The sequence below is a fragment of the Nelumbo nucifera genome, chromosome 5 (assembly GCF_055504915.1).
Source record: "Nelumbo nucifera cultivar China Antique chromosome 5, China Antique-T2T, whole genome shotgun sequence".
Classification (NCBI taxonomy): Eukaryota; Viridiplantae; Streptophyta; class Magnoliopsida; order Proteales; family Nelumbonaceae; genus Nelumbo; species Nelumbo nucifera.
The window spans coordinates 47,814,437-47,828,073 of NC_142653.1; the positions used below are offsets into that span (position 1 = coordinate 47,814,437).

Consider the following 13,637-nt stretch of genomic DNA (forward strand, 5'->3'; position numbering starts at 1 on the left):
GTTATAAAAAATAAATAAACATTATATAATATATTCAAAAATTAGTTATTAAAGAAGAAATTTCGATTGCTTTGTGGATATGTTAGATCATCGATAGATTTATAATACATTCAATCATTGTGATCAAATGATAAAATTTAATTAATTAATTAATTTTTAATTGGTCTGATAGATCATCCATAGAGTTATAATATATTCAATTATTGTGATCAAATGATAAAATATAATTTATTATTATTAATTTTTTTAATTTTAAAAATATTCAATTATTCTATGGATATGATAGTTAAATCCCTAGGCTCGATATACCTCCAATACACACCAATATGCCTCTAATAGGATACAATACACTTCATATCGGACATATCATATCAAAAATTTAAACAGGGGTTCTCATTCAACTTGGAAACATATAACAATGTCAAAAACAACTCTATCAGAACTAAAGAAAAAGCTAGAAAACAAAACTTTTGGAATAGGAAAAATCTTCGTGTCACATGTCTCACTGTCCTCTAAAATTTCAGGTTCAAAATAGGAAGGCGCACATCCTACATGGATTTGAGCCGTTTGGGATCTCTCACAAAAGCAGGGGAAGAAACTCTCGATTTACAGATTGAAGTGCATAAATCTCGGTTTACAGATTTGAGCCGTGTAACATTTTACGCTTCCCAGAATAGAAGTCATTAGTTGATGAGCATCAAGTGATATGTTGAGAATGTTGTGGTCTTTCCCCGGATCATCGCCATACAAAATCAATTTTGGAGGGAAGATGGCAGTGTTGCAGAACAACTTGAAGTCATCATGTTTGTAACAGGTTGGATCATCATGGGACACCTCTTTTATGATGTGACGAATCCGTTCCTCACAAATGGGTGTATCACATGCACATCCACGGTGCATTAGGAACATCTCCTGTATATAATAACTAATAAATACGCATGATAAGGTGTGCGTGTGAAGCTCCCGTGAGGTGCTAGGTCCAAGGAGCTGATCGGGTCTCTTTTTATGATACGGGTTGATTGGTTATATGTTTTTGAGGTATCATGTCTCTTGGGTATCATAGCTAAACCCTGTTAGACAGCAAAATCAAAGTAAAGAATTAGAGACCCTAAAACGGCCCCAAACAAAACTACAACAGAGTCAAGGGCAGGGTCAAGCATATCAAATCAAAAGGTTCACTAAAGTCCACTTGGAAAAATACAACCGTAAGATAATAATAATAAGCAAGAATGACGGTTCAGCCCAGGGTCAGAATTTGTTGGCTCAAAATACATTTGGGGTAAGTGCTAGCTTGAAATTGATGCCAATCTATGGATGGATATGAGTGCATAGAGTATCTTTTTTTGACATTTTGAATGTTTGTAACTCTGCAGTGGAAATCAGAATTCTGCATTGAGCCTGTCCGTACTTCTCCATAATAATAATAATAATAATAATAAGGCCTGATAAAACCAAGATACTGCTATGAGTGGGGTGCTCATGAAAAAATTAAAAAAAAAAATTGAAAGACTTAAACCTCCCTTCAAATTTCTATTAAATACTAAACTTCCCATGTCCTTTTAACAAACTTCCCATTGATCGGCCTCTCTTATCTTCTCTCGCTAACGTGTGCATTAATCTCCCCGACTCTGCATTGTTTGTTCTGTCTCTTCATTTGTCTCTTGTAGACGTCTCTGCACTTGCTAATGTATTGAAGGATGTAGCTTGCAGATCAAACTCTTGCCCTTATTTCTGCAAATCTGTGTTCCCCATAATATGAGCAGCAATATTTATGACTACGACTGGTTTTCTGTTTATCACTTTCTTTCAACTTCCAGGAAATTTTTTGCGCCTGGTTGATGAATACCTCAAGGCTCGATTTGAAAGTAGAAATGTAAATATGTACGGTACAAATACATATAAAACAATACAAAATATAATGTTTTGCACTCTACATGTTTGAATTTATACTCTTTCCAAACTTATCCCAAAAATCAGTGGACCTAACACGTTTCCAACTCTGCCTCAACCCCCTTAATCGCTCTGTAATATGTATCATGGTTTTTAAAAACGAACAGTGACCGAACCGGTCAGGGGTCCAGTTACCGGTTTGAACGGTCCGGCTGTTCGACTTGAATAGCTGGTCTGTTCTGACAAAAAAAAAAAAAGTTTAATAAAAATATTGGAGAACGGGCAAAACCGTTTGAATAGTTCGAACGATTAACCAGCCGATTCAGAGGTTTACTGACCAAAATCAATGGTTTTAGGGAAAAAAGCGATTTTGGAGGAAAACGGAACCCCGATTTTTCCAGTCCGACCATCCAGTCCAATCCGATTTTAAAAACAGTGATATATATAATGCTAGCAAGGAAAAGAAGTTTGCTGCATTGAATAATATTTTTTTTAATTTTTCATAGCATCATAGAAACGTTATTGAAAAAGGTGGAGAAGAGTTTGAGACTGACAAATTAAATTGAATTCAGTTTAGATGATGAACATGCAACTCTACTTACGGAATTGGATGCAATACAAAGCTAAAATAACATTCAATGGGTCCCCCCTCCATTTGTTTTTGCCCAAACAAGAAAAAAATGAAAAAGATTATAAAGAAACAAAGGAAAAGAAAAATTAAATGCATCTCACTTCAGAGAATGAATTCTCTCCAAATGGATGTGAAATATTTACAAGAATTTAAATTAGGGTTAGTTAGGCTTAACTAGCAGAACATTCATGATTGGTCACTATATTGCAGTTGATATATCAAATGGTTTAATGGTTGCATAAATTGATTAAGGCTAGTTTTCCATAAATCGGTTTCTTTCAGCTGTTAGGAGTTTTTGGGCATGGTTGATCAAATAGTTCAATATCTCATAAATCAGTTGAAATTTTCCCAACTACCCGAACCTTAAAGGGGCAAAATTGGATTTTTAACAAATTTCATCCACATTTGATGTTATATGCAAACGGATCTTCACTGATCATCATCTGACAAGAGAGGTCTTAGTCCATTTTCAAAAGTAAGGTTTAGTATTTAGGAGAAACATGGAGGAAGTTTTTAAGTATTTTACCCCAAGGAAAAGACCAAATTGAAAATCCGTAAAAAAAAAAAAAAATTGATTAATAGGAGCATTCAGTATGTATAACTTCCACAGTACAAATTCTGGAGTCCATAAATTTGCACTCGATTATCAGAGTGATCTTTATGTTGATTTTCGATATCCTTTCAAGATTCTTGTGAAGGCGCTTTGCTTTTCTATTTTTACTAAAAAAAGATCGTTTTCAACCTCAAATCCCAATTCTTAGCACATTTTATAAATAAAAAATAAAGACAAATAAAAATATAAATTAGACATAAAACAATACAAATATACATTATATGTAGAATGTAATTATATGTTACATTTTCTTAAAACATGGATTTATATTATATATATTTTTATACATAAAAACCAAAAACTGAACCAATCATCTGATTAACCTATTGATTCAGTCTATTTCAATTTGGCACCATGCAAAATCGGAAGGTACCAATTTGGTTAAAATATGTGCTCACTGTTTGGTTAACCGAACTATGAACACCCCTAACTATGGGTTGATTTAACAAACAGCAAGGACGCTTACTTTCAATCTAAACAGCAACAAGACCAACATAGCTCAACCAAAATCAAAATGATCAAATTTCTAAATTTCTTCCTATTGTAAATTTAGTAAAGGGAGAATGGAACTTATTGTTTTCTAAATTTCTTCCTATTCTAAATCAAAGGTCCTTCCACTACTATTGACCACTAGCTTTAGTAAATTTGGAATAAATTAGGGATATCTTGACTAGAAAAGGATTGTCAGGGGCTCTAGATTTCTCTACTCAGTTTTTGGTGCTTATGCCAGCAAATCCCCTAGAGGCTCCCCTATCTATTTGAAGGAGGCCCAATGCCAAAAATCTTCACTCACCATTTAAGATATCTTTCAAAATTTTCAATTTCATCTAAAGCCCGATAGGTTTAGCTGAATGAAATAGTTGTTCATTAATATTATTTAGAAATTAGAACCACTAATAATAATAATACTCACAGTAATCATAAAATAAAATACATGGGGCACAACATAATTTTTCACTAGCGTGATGTGTTATCATCGGTTCCACTGCCCACTACATGGCTAATGCCTTTAGCTAATCGAAATTCGTCAAAACTAGAGACCATGGCAACAAAGAAAGGTTCCTACCGTTGAGCTACAGTGGATTAAGATTAAGCACCCTCATGGCTTTCAGCTCAGATTCAAAGACTAAAAGTCAATGTCGCACTTGAACATTTTTGGTCACCGAAGGCAAGTGTCTTCTCCATGTCACCTTAGTCCAACGACTTAGTTCAAAAGAAAGATGCGGACCCTCGATTTTTTTTGACACTGTTGTAACCATGCTTCCTGTTTTGGTACATTGACACTCGGGTGATCATTAAATTAGAGCTACAAATCACCTTATTAACTAACCCTACGTCAACACAGTTGAAAAGCAAAAGGTGGGCCAGTCGGTGGCCCACCGAAATTGCAATCGGTGGCCCACCGAGCTGTGCCCACCATTCTATTTGGTGGCGGTGGCACACCATTTGTAAATCACTGATTGTGGTTTGTTTAACTATGAAGAAAATTTTTAAAACACCCTATTATACCTCTAAGTTCAAGTGTAAATAGGGGTCCCTCCTACGTTAGTTCATCATATACTCCATTTCATTTCAGTGTATAGTGTATATAGTGTGTTGAGAGGAGTATTGAGTGTCGGATACAAGTGTGATTCCGGTAAGACCATCTTTGTATCTTCTCCAGTTTATAGTAAGAAGGAAGCTCCGAATTGCTGTCCGTGGCCCTAAGCAATTTTGTCGAACCACGTAAATATAGTGTTTTCTCTTCTTTCTTTCTTTATTACTATTTGCTTTTATTTTATTTCTGTGCATGTACAGATTACATTATTTCTGTTGTGCAATTCCAACAATTGGTATCAGAGCCACACGGTACTATTCTGGGATTTTGCCGAAATCTGTATTTGCTGTTCCGGTATTGCACGTGTTGAATATAGCGAGTTCAAGCTCTACCCGGTTCGATATACCGAAATCCAACGGATCCAAATATGCAATTTGGAAGCTGAAGATGCATGCTGTGTTGGTGAAAGAAGATTGTGCAATTGCCTTTGAAGGAAAAGAGAATAAGCCTACTGATATGAAATACGAAGATTTTGAGAAGAAAAACCGGATAGCCATGGCTGATATTCTTCTTGCTTTAGAAGATTCAGTTTTATTCAACGTGTCCGAGGGAACCATTGCCAAAGGTTTATGGGACAAGTTGCGGAATCTCTACGAAAGGAAATCGATGTCCAACAAAATCTTTCTCCGACGATAACTCTACAATTTGAGGATGAAGGACGGAGCCTCTTTGCAAGTACACTTGAATGGGTTCAACACTCTAGTAAGCAAATTAGCAGCTATAGAGGTACGTATTGATGACGAAGAAAAGGTTGCTCTTTTGCTTTGTTCTATGCCAGACTCTTGGGATAGTTTGATAATGAATTTGAGCAATACTAAAGATCTGTCATTAGAATCTACTATTTCTATGTTGCTTATGGAAGAATCTCGTAGAAAAGTTGGGAAGAATTCTTCAGCTGACGCAATGATGGTACGAGGTAGATCGAATGAGGGAAATTGCTCTATCAAAAATCAAACGAGATCCAAGTCAAGAGGCAATAAGAAAGGACTCAAGTGTTGGAATTGTGATAAGAAGGGGCACCTTCGAAAAGATTGTCGACAATCCAAAGAAGAGCAAAATCGGCCCAACTCTGACAAAGATCTGGCTTCAAACAATTCCCAAGGAAACATCGCAGAAGGAAGTGATTCATCAGAAGATGGTGAGGTATTGTCTATTGATTCTTGTGAAAATTTAAAGCATAACTGGATATTAGATTCTGGTGCTTCTTTCCATATGACGCTATGCAGAGATTAGTTCTACACATACCAATCGTGCGATGGTGGGACTATTTACATGGTCGATAATAGCACATGCAAAATAGTGGGAATTGGAGACGTTAGAATTACTATGTTTGACAGCACCACTCGTACAATCTCTGGTGTACGGTATGTTCCTGAACTACGAAAGAGTCTCCTGTCACTAGGAAAGTTTGATGAAGATGACTACAAGTTTTCTAGAGAAAAGGGCCAATTGAAAATCAGTAAAGGAGCTATGGTAATTGCAAAAGGCAAATTACAAGGGAGGCTATACCACTTGATTGGGGATACCATGGTCGGCGATGCCATCGTTGCAAATGCTATGACCGATTCCGTCATGATTTAGCACAAATGTTTGGGTCATATGAGCAAACAAGGACTTAAGGTACTTCTTGATCAAAATCTACTAATTTGAATTTCTCTGAAGATTGTTTATTTAGGAAATACCACAAAACTAGTTTTCCCAAGTCTAAAGCTAGGAGTAAAGACGTATTAGATCTAATACACTCTGATACGTGGGAAGCTATTACAAAATCTCTTGGAAGTTCATTATACTTTGTTTCTTTTATTGATGATTTCTCCAAAAAAGTATGGGTATATTTACTCCAACGGAAGAGTGATACTTTTTCCTATTTCAAGAAGTTCAAAGCTCTAGTTGAAAATCAGAAAGGGAAAAGAATTAAGTGTCTGAGAACCGACAATGGGAAAGAATATACCTCGAAAGAATTTGAAGATTTTTGCAATGAGCACGGCATTCTAAGACAATATACGGTTCTATAAACTCCACAACAAAACGGAATTGCTAAATGGATGAATCATACACTTATGGATCGAGCTAGAAGCATGTTGAGTGCAGCTGGGCTGGAGTAGTACTTTTGGGCAGAAGCAGTCAATATGGCATGTTACCTAGTAAATCGCTCTCCCACTATGGCACTTGATTGCAAAATTCCAAAAGAGGTATGGTCAGGAAACCCTGTTGATTATTCTTTCCTACATACTTTTGGTTGTGATGCTTATGTTTGGATTCCTAAGGAGCAAAGGACCAAGCTAGAGGCAAGGTCTAAAAAATGTGTATTTTTCTTGGCTATGCAGAAGGTACAAAGGGATACAGATTGTGGGATCCTACAACCCACAATATAGTTGTTAGCCGAGATGTTGTCTTCAATGAAGATTTGATGCAGAAAGAATCAAGCTCTAAAACAACAGAGAAAGTTGAAGTGGAATCTTTTCAAAAGATTTAAGACCAACAAATTGATACAACTGTTGATGTACCTGAAAAGTATGTTGAAAATTTTGAAGGAGAGACTCACGGTGATCAAGGTCGATTGAGGAGAGCTACAAGACCTCCTGTCTGGCTTTAAGATTATGTAACAGCTTATGCTTGCATTACAGAAGAGCATGAACCTTGTTCATACCAGGAAGCATGCAAATGTCCAAATGCTCGTCATTGGCAAATGACAATGGAGGAAGAAATGGAAGCTCTAAAGAAAAATAAAACTTGGGACTTAGTCAAACTACCTAAGAATCGAAAGGCCATTGGATGTAGATGGGTGTATAAACTCAAAAATGATATTAGCGGGAATATCAAAAGATATAATACTTAACTAGTTATAAAAGGATATGCTCAGAAATCAGGTATCGACTTCAACGGAATATTTTCTCCTGTTGTTTGATTAAGTACTATTCGTATTCTATTGAGTATGGCTGCAGTACTTGACTTGAAGCTGGAGCAGTTAGATGTTAAAACTGCATTCTTACATGGTAATCTTGAAGAAGAGATTTATATGACTCAACCTGAAGGCTTTGTCGATGTCGACAAAAAGGATCTGGTTTGTCAGATGACCAAATCACTTTACGGTCTAAAATAGGCGCCAAGGTGTTGGTATAAGCGATTTGATTCCTTCATTGTAAGCTTGGGCTTTAGCAAATGCGAAGCAGATCATTGTGCCTACATATACTTTGGTAATGATCACTTTATCATTTTGCTGTTATATGTTGATGACATGCTAGTTGTAGGTACTGATAAAGGAAGTATCTCAACACTGAAAGCTCGTTTAGCTAGGGAGTTTGACATGAAGGATCGGGGGGTGGTTAACCAGATTCTTGGGATGACGGTATATAGGGACAGAAAGAACAGGAAAGTCTGGATAACTCAAAAGAGTTATGTTCAAAGGGTCTTGCGGTGCTTCAACATGCAAGATTCCAAACCAGCCAGTATTCCATTTTCTATTGGTTGCAAGTTATCTTCGGAACAATCACCTAGCACTGAAGCTGAGAAGATAGATATGTCCCACATACCATATTCATCAGCAGTAGGGAGCCTTATGTTTGCCATGGTGTGCACCAGACCAGACATTGCACAAGCTGTGGGAGCAGTCAATAAGTTTATGGCAAATCCAAGAAGAGATCATTAGACTACAGTGAAGAGAATCCTTCAGTATTTGAAGGGTACTTCTGAAATCTCTATTTGTTATAGTGGCCAAAGCTTAAAACTAGTTGGTTTTGTGGATGCAGACTATGCAGGAAATCGCGATAATAGAAAATCAACTACTGGTTATGTGTTTTCTTTAGCTAATGGTGCAGTGAGCTAGGCATCAAAATTGCAATCTATAGTAGCCTTATCTACAACAAAAGCAGAATATATGTCAGCTACACAAGTATGCAAAGAAAGTATTTGGCTAAAGAGGTTGCTTGAAGTATTCCACATCAAGAAAGAAGTGGTAACTATCCATTGTGACAATCAAAGCACATTACACTTAGCAAGAAATCCTGTCTTTCATGCACGGACTAAACACATTGATGTATAGTACCACTTTGTTCGTAAGGTAGTTGAAGATGGGTAGATCTCGTCACAAAAGATTCACACTAACAACAACATTGCTGATATATTGACAAAGTCGGTGATGAGAGAGAAGTTCATCTAGTGCAGAACTTCTCTGAGACTTGAAGCCACATAGCAAGAGATGATCGACATCTATTCTCGAGCGAGTTTTTTCACTATGAAAATTGTCTTCAAGTGGGAGAATGTTGAAAAGCAAAAGGTGGGCCAGTCAGTGGCCCACCAAAATTGCAATCGGTGGCCCACCGAGCTGTGCCCATTGTTCTATTTGGTGGCACACCAAATAGAATAGTGGCACACCATTTGCAAACCACTGATTGTGGTTTGCTTAACTATGAAGAAAATTTTTAAAAAACCCCATTATACCCCTAAGCTCAAGTATAAATAGGGGTCCCTCCTATGTTAGTTCATCATATACTCCATTTCATTTCAATGTATAGTGTATACAGTGTGTTGAGAGGAGTATTGAGTTTGGGTGTATTGGGTGTCGGGTACAGGTGTGATTCCAGTAAGGCCATCTTTGTATTTTCTCCTGTTTATAGTAAGAAGGAAGCTCCAAGTTGCTACCCGTGGACGTAGGCAATTTGGCCGAACCACATAAATCTGGTGTTCTCTCTTCTTTCTTTCTTTATTGCTATCTGCTTTTATTTTATTTATGTGCACGTACAGATTACATTATTTCTGCTGTGCAATTCCAACAAACACCTTGTTTGTAATGAATTGATCTTCTTAGGTCCCATTTGTGTTGGATTTTAATCTTATTATAGGCTAAAACCAATGGAATTTGATTGATCAATTATATGATAAATACATTTGCAAATATATTTTGGAAAATAGTTTTTTTCTCTTATTAATAATCAATTTTCAACTTGGCCCACATTGGAAATTTACTAAACGTGTTTTAAGGTTATAAATAAGAGATTATTTACACTTTATAGAAATATAAGAGAAGAATATGGAGGCTTACTACTACGAAACATGTTCATACATGTGCGGCGCAATGAGGCGCATTATATGTGTATTTTGCTCGCATTTTGTGTGGTTTGCGAAGAGTGGATTTGACTTTTAGTGCGAGGCTGACCGTTGATGTTTCAACGATCATGATTCGATCGGGTGTGATTAAAGGCACAATTCAAATTTAATAGTCACTAACTGTTAATTACCTTTTAACAGTCACAATGTTTGACATTGTGACTATTCAAGTTGTGTTTTCTGAACCAGCACCTTCCTCTGCTCCATGACTCTTCAAAAATTATTTAAGGAGTGTCAATTAAGACCCCAACTCGGACTTAGAAGAGGAAGCACTATACTCAGAAGACAAATTAGAGGAAGATGAAAAGGATCAAAAGGACGAGGAAGACATCCTAACTAGCAATAAGAACGGAAGGCCGTAGAATTGAAGCAAACACCGAGCACCAAAGACTACTCCTTATCGAGCTCTGCAAGTGACTTCTTTTGCAAATGACGAAAGGGAAATGCTCTTCCCCCCATTTAAGGGTTCTTAACAGTCTAGATCAAGACAAGATCAATGAAAAAGATGAAGTGCTGCTTTGATAAGATTGGGAAATGAATAAGAATTTATGCCCTTTGCACACATAAAGCCTCGAGAAGTGAAACAATGCCTCTAACAACCTTTTGCGGAGAAGGGATCTGCATTGAACCAACTGATCCAACCAGGAAAACCAGCCCAACCTCGAGTCATGCATCCCAAATTGAGTGCCCAACTGAATTTCGACTTCAACTTTCTCAGTTGAAGACCGAAGAACTCTATCATGCCACGTCGAGGCCGAGCACTTCACTCATCGACTTCAGAAATGCGGGAGTGGTGTTCGTATTCTGAATTTTGACTTTAAGTTCCTCAACCAAAGACAAAATAACTCTTCCATGCCACGCCGAGGCCGAACACTTTACTCCTCGACTTTGGAACGGGGGGGTGGTGTTTGTATTCTAAATTTTGACTTCGAGTTCCTTAGCCGAAGACCTAAGAACTCTTCCACGTCACCCCCACGACCAAGCACTTACTCCTCGACTTCAGTGGTTAACCTCATCCCGATAACCCTAAGAGCCTCATTTGACCAAGACATGGATCTTAGACTATAAAAATGTACCTCCTGCTCAAGGTAAAGGATCCAACTCTTAATTCCCATACTGTTGCTCTGCTCGAACGAACACCATTCCCTAACTACCTGGCCTGACAGCCCCCTGCTTTCTACTAACTTGAGTGTCAAAGTGTCTACCCGGGGATAACTCCTCGGGCCTCTGATTCCTTTCTTGATTTTAGATCTTGGAACATGGTTTCATCCTTCTACCTTGGCTCCACCCAGTTAGCAAGGATTATCTAACTTTGACCTCGATTCTTGCACCACCTAGGATCGAGCGGCATTATTGTAGTTTGGCAATACTACAATAAGAAAGTGGTTTCTTCTTTGTTTTGTTTGGCAATACTTGTCAATTGTTGTAGTTCTCTATTCATCATTTTAAATGACCATTTACATTTACTTTAGCATTAAGGTCTCACCCATGTAGATTCCATCTATTGAAATAAGAAAGTGGTGCAGACCCCCTTTCCTCTCCTATCCATGTTGTTGTAGTTCTAATACTCACAATTAGTCATTTCATCTCAAGGGTTTAGGCATAAGGTTAGAATAGTTCAAAAACAGTAGGGGCATTTTGGGATTTAAGTGAAAAAGATACGGGAATTTTGGGGACTTTGAGCATAGTGAAATTCCTTATCAAAAGGGGAGTCCTAAGATTCCAAATCTAAGGTTGAGGTGGTTTTTTGGGATGAGGTCTAGTAGACACTAGTTTGAAGGAAGCATAAAGCAGTCTCAACTTGCCAAATAAATTAAAATGCTTGAAATGGAGTCATTTTAGTAAGAGGGGTAAATGGAGAGGTTTTTGAGTGAAATTTGGAAGGTCCATGTTTATGGGGATTTTGAATCCAGTAGTGGCATCAAATTCACCTAAAAGCATTTGGACAGTAAAGATTTGATGACCACATACCTTTGCATCCATTGGAATTGTTATAAATGACAACATACCTAGGCATCCGTTGGAGAGATAAGGATTCCCATGATAACCTTCCATACAATGACAGATGTTTCCACGATTGTTGGTAGAGTTGGAGCAGTCGGTGTTCTTCCCGCATGCATAGTTGATGGATGCCTTCTCAACTATGCATGTTTATGGGGATTTTGAATCCAGTAGTGGCATCAAATTCACCTAAAAGCATTTGGACAGTAAAGATTTGATGACCACATACCTTTGCATCCATTGGAATTGTTATAAATGACAACATACCTAGGCATCCGTTGGAGAGATAAGGATTCCCATGATAACCTTCCATACAATGACAGATGTTTCCACGATTGTTGGTAGAGTTGGAGCAGTCGGTGTTCTTCCCGCATGCATAGTTGATGGATGCCTTCTCAACTATGCATGTTTATGGGGATTTTGAATCCAGTAGTGGCATCAAATTCACCTAAAAGCATTTGGACAGTAAAGATTTGATGACCACATACCTTTGCATCCATTGGAATTGTTATAAATGACAACATACCTAGGCATCCGTTGGAGAGATAAGGATTCCCATGATAACCTTCCATACAATGACAGATGTTTCCACGATTGTTGGTAGAGTTGGAGCAGTCGGTGTTCTTCCCGCATGCATAGTTGATGGATGCCTTCTCAACTATGCATGTTTATGGGGATTTTGAATCCAGTAGTGGCATCAAATTCACCTAAAAGCATTTGGACAGTAAAGATTTGATGACCACATACCTTTGCATCCATTGGAATTGTTATAAATGACAACATACCTAGGAATCCGTTGGAGAGATAAGGATTCCCATGATAACCTTCCATACAATGACAGATGTTTCCACGATTGTTGGTAGAGTTGGAGCAGTCGGTGTTCTTCCCGCATGCATAGTTGATGGATGCCTTCTCACATGTCTTGCTCTTGGCAGCAATTGACCCGTCTACCACTACGTACCCAAAAATAATGCTTTTAAATACTATTTTTCTTATTAGGAGATACTGAAAATTCAGATTGCTAATTGTTATTAACACGACTATGGGATCTTGTTCGGGTAATTGTTATTAACTTTCGGGTTAAGACTAACCTACAGGAATACGAGAGAATGCTGGTATATATTATTATTTGGATGGGTCAGGTCGGGTTTGGTGAACCTATTCCAACTAGTCAAGTCGTGTTATTGGGCATAGGATCGGGTTTAGGTCGAACAAAACCCGTATAGAACCCGTTCCATGTGACACAAAACAGCAAGGCATTTATCATGCTACTTTCATAATTTTAATATTTGTATTTGAATTTTAAAGTAAAAGAAGATAAATTCTTTGAACTTAATACCATACCTCGGCATCCATCGTGTAGATAGGGATTCCCTTGATAACCTGGCAGGCAATTGCAAAGATATCCAGCGCCATTTGAGGAGTTGGTGCAATAGGTGTTACTCCCACAGGCATACCCAGCCACGTCTCTTTGTGCTTCCTCGCAACTCTGGTTTCGAATTGCCCAGTCCAGAATTATGGAAGTGTTGATCCCGACATTTAGAAGGTATTCCACATCGTTTCTCATCTCCCAGAGCCGTGATACTTGTGAGTCAAATAATGAATCCCGGTCGTCGGACAGAAGAACAGCCAACCCACATTTGCTAATATTCCTTGTGTATGCGAAGCCGTTAGGGCTCCATATGAATAAATCAAAGTCAGTAAGATCGTTTGGTATGGTTGTCTGGCAGCAACCAAAACCACCGCAAGATGAACCAGCTGTCACTTTTGTATCGTTCAAGCATGACGATAGACAGTTG

At 37.8% G+C, this 13,637-nt stretch overlaps 1 protein-coding gene across 1 annotated transcript in view; it reads right to left on the reverse strand.

Annotated features, from left to right (window-relative positions):
- Window positions 1–13,637, reverse strand: part of LOC148791550 (uncharacterized) — a 94,848-nt gene that overhangs the window by 72,972 nt on the left and 8,239 nt on the right. The gene's annotated exons all lie outside the window — the stretch shown is intronic.